The sequence below is a fragment of the Bos javanicus genome, chromosome 9 (genome assembly GCF_032452875.1).
Source record: "Bos javanicus breed banteng chromosome 9, ARS-OSU_banteng_1.0, whole genome shotgun sequence".
In the NCBI taxonomy this organism is placed as follows: domain Eukaryota; kingdom Metazoa; phylum Chordata; class Mammalia; order Artiodactyla; family Bovidae; genus Bos; species Bos javanicus.
In genome coordinates this window covers 70,770,357-70,774,643 of record NC_083876.1, presented here as the reverse complement: position 1 = coordinate 70,774,643, position 4,287 = coordinate 70,770,357, and the positions used below count along the sequence as shown (strand labels likewise).

The 4,287-nt window shown below is 37.2% G+C and overlaps 1 pseudogene; it reads left to right on the top strand.

The window, feature by feature from the left end:
* Nucleotides 1-1,384: 1,384 nt before the first annotated feature.
* Nucleotides 1,385-2,431, top strand: LOC133254448 (trace amine-associated receptor 7a-like; annotated as a pseudogene).
* The last annotated feature ends 1,856 nt before the right edge of the window (nt 2,432-4,287 follow it).

Here is a 4,287-nt window from a genome sequence, read left to right as displayed (position 1 = left end):
TCAAATATAAACTACACCTCAGATTTAGAAAGCTGATTTTGTAAAATGACCAGAAGCCACTCATCAGAAGAAATTTTTTTCAAGTCTAAGTTGAGTTCTGTTCTAGAGCTCTAAGAGGAGAATTTGTCAATGGTAAAATTCATAGTATAATATAGGAATATTCACATTCCCAAAATACATTTTTAATATTATTTTCTTTAATATATCCCCAACAGTTCCCATTTAGAAACAACAAAATTCCTCCCTCTCCAAAATAAAAACCTTTGCATGAACTGCTTTTAAGATGTACTTACTCTTCCTTCATGTATTTCTATGAGGAAACGTTTTGGATTCTCCACGTTCAGTTTTCCAAATCAGGATTATTAAAACTAAACCTGAAACAGTCTAGATTTTAATATAATTCTGTATTTAATCTCTTCACCCAAACTAGAACTGTAAGAGCTTAACAACTTCTCTGAAAGACTTCTAGTGACAAACGGGAATCAACAACCAGTGGTCCTTACAAAATGAAAATTGAGTCACCATAATTAGTAAGAATAAACAATATGGCTTTCAAATCTTGAGCAAGTTTTTAAGGAGACTATTCCCATTTCTATTTCATGAGAAGGTCAAATGTCATCAGAAAATTAGTAGGGCATAAAATTATTTTTAGCATAAACACAATCATGATTTAAAATTTCCTTTCTTTCTACACCTTCCACTATGGGGATACAATCTTAAGTGTTTTGGGTATTGGAATCATTTGGCTCCTTTCCTGAGGGGATAGAGTGTTTGGGGCATTATCATTGCTCTGATAAATTAGGAAAAGGGTCCTATAAAATGTAGCACTTGAACAAGCATCATATAACAGCTTCTTGAAGACCAGCACTTCTCAGACATGAAGTACCAGGTAGTGCAAAAGAATACATTTTTTTAACTTAAATAATTTAATGATTTAAGTTAACTGTTAATGCATTTGTAAGTGAATTATTTTACAAGATATGAATCACTTTCTAAACACGAAAGTAAGGATTTGGGGACTTCCCTAGTGGTCCAGTGTTTAAAAATCTGCCTTGCAATGCAGGCAATACGGGTTTGATCCCTGGTGGGAGAATTAAGATCCCACATGCTGCAGGGCAACTAAACCCACACACTGTAAGTACTGAGTCCACAAGCAGCAACTAGAGAGTCCCTGCCATGCAACGAAAGATCCCACATGATGCAACTAAGATGCAACACAGCAAACAAATATATTTTTAAAAAAGAAAATAAAGATTGGCACTTACAAAGAAATGGAGACAGAATATGCTGGAAATTACTAACATATTGTATGTATTTATTTTTTTTAAGGACTTTGAAAACTGGAGTGACATCCTGAGCCACAGAGGGTGACAGGTTTCCAAGTATCAAATCAAAGAATCATGAGCAGTGCGTCTCCTTCTGCTGCAGTTGTGCAGCTCTGCTACGAGCACCTGAACGGATCCTGTGTGAAAACCCCCTACTCACCAGGTCCCCGCCTCATTCTGCACACAGTGTTCATCTTTGGAGCTGTGCGGACTGTATTTGGAAACCTCTTGGTAATGATTTCCATTCTCCACTTCAAGCAGCTGCATTCTCCAGCCAATTTCTTGATCACCTCCCTGGCCTGTGCAGACTTCTTGGTGGGAGTGACTGTGACACCCTTCAGCACAGTGAGGTCCATGGAGAGCTGCTGGTACTCTGGGGAAAGTTACTGTAAATTTCACACTTGTTTTGAAGGTTCATTCTGTTACGCTTCCATCTACCACTTGTGCTTTATCTCTCTGGACAGGTACATTGCCGTCACTGATCCCCTGGTTTATCCAACAAAGTTCACTGTATCTGTTTCTGGCATGTGTATTGTCTTCTCTTGGCTCTTTCCCATTATTTATACTTTTTCCCTTCTTGGCACAGGAGCAAATGCAGCTGGACTGGAGGATCTAGTAAGTGCTCTCACCTGTGTGGGAGGCTGTCAAATTGCAGTGAATCAGAGTTGGGTATTGGTGAATTTTCTATTATTTTTCATCCCCACCCTTGCGATGATAGTTCTTTACTCCAAAATTTCCTCATTGCTAAACAACAGGCTAGAAAAATTGAGAGTCTGAGCAATAAGCCTGGGCGATGCTCAGAAAGCTACCAAGACAGAGTGGCCAAGAGGGAGAGAAAGGCAGCGAGAACACTGGGCGTGGCAGTGCTAGCGTTTCTGGTCTCCTGGCTGCCTTACTTCCTGGATTCCATCATTGATGCCTTCCTGGGTTTCATCACTCCCACATATGTTTATGAAATACTGGTTTGGATTGCTTATTATAACTCAGCTATGAACCCCTTGATTTATGCTTTCTTTTATCCTTGGTTTCGAAAAGCCATCAAACTCATTGTCACAGGCAAAGTCTTGAGAGAGAATTCCTCAACAATACATTTGTTTTCTGAGTAGGTTCTGGTCTTAGTTTGGGAAAACTGAAAATAGACTCACATTAGACAGATAATGAGGAGAAAAAGTTGATTGTAAAAGTGCAATTTTTGTTATGTAAAATAACTTAACTGTAGTTCAACCCTGACCCAAATGCTTAAATTTAAGTTCATAATTCTTTGGTAAATATAACATCAAAACCTATTTGTAATGGGGACAGCACAGCTTTGGAGCCAGAAATGCCTGGATGGCAATTTTCATTCTGCTGTTGAACACTTGGGTGATCTTAGGTGATCTTGGGTGGCTTGGCTCTTTCTGAAATTCATGGTATTTCTCTGGAGAATAACCTCTCCGTTGTAGTAGTCATGACCAAATTTAGGAGAATACAAGTGAAGGACCTAATATACATTTGTTAATATAAATCCTTCTTTCAATTACCTTGTATTAGTTCAATCTCTGCCTAAATCTTCTGTTTCTTCCTTTGTATAGTTTTTCTATTAAAATGTAAATACAACCACTTAGTGACGGGGCGCCTCCTTGCTCAGGGAGGGCAAAGCAGTGTGTTTGCACTGTTCGGTGTTGAGATTTGTGATTCCCACACTGTGGTTTCAGATCAGGGAATACAAATCAAGTGATCACTCTGTTAACTATAACATCAACTCAGTTGTGCACAATGGGAAAGATAATTTGCATCATAGCATTTATTTATTCAGTGAGCTTCTTCCTTATTATTAAGTCTGCTCATAAAATTATATTAGAGTTTAGAGCCAGTTAGCAGATGTTTAAAGCAGGGTTTTAAGACTGTCATTCATTATGTTATTTTATTTTTGGATTAATTTATTCCATATTCATTTAGTTGTACAGTGTTCTAAAAGTAATTTACAGTGGATTTTGAGGATACACTTGAAAGCATAGCTTAAAAGTGTGCTCAAAAGAAGAAAGAAAACTGAAGTGAAGGGCATAGAATGAAGCCAAGACAGAGGCTGTGAAAGGCATTTTCTTATGTCCCACAAACTCAGTTCTAAGGCAAAAAAAAAAAAAAAGAAATGAATTAGTTCTGCAATTAACAGTGGATAAATCAAGCCAATTATTTCAGAGAATTATTCTTGATACTAAGACTGGAGGGTTCTGTGTGTCAATTAGACATCAAGACTTTAAAATCAGATTATGATATCTTTGGGGCAGGAGAGAATATACATCAAAGTATTCTTGCTCTATTTTAAAAATTTCTAGCTTGATGTAAATCAACATTACCTATTAGCACATTATTTCTGACTACCATTACACAAATACTTTGAATTGGTAAACATTTCTAGAAATAGTGTATTATTCCTAATTATACTGTTTCTGGAGAAGGAGATGGCAACCCACTCCAGTATTCTTGCCTAGGAAATACCATGGACAGAGAACCCTGGCGGGCTCCTTGGGGTCACAAAGGGTTGGACACGACTTAGTGACTGAGCATACCATTTCTATCTGATTTTACAGATAATTAAAGGCACCCTAGCCTGCATGGTATCAGTTTATACACAATTTTTCAGTTCTAACACAGTGTAATGAATTTATTTTGATTTCTGTGGTTTCAATATAGTAATTTTCCTATGTAATCTTGTTTTGCAAGCTACTGATGGAATGCAGTTTATGTTTCAAGGCAGGAGAAGAAAATTTAAGCGTAACATACTCTCTGCCCGTTTTGTTGTTCAGTCACATTGGCAGGCAGATTCTTTACCACTGAGCCATCTGGGAAGTCCATTTTATATATAGAAATTGTGTGTGTGTCAATCTCAGTTTATCCCTCCACCACTTATATCCTGGTATTATAAGTTGTTTTCTGTGTCTGTAACTTTATAAAATACCACTTTTACTATTAAAAAGTAATG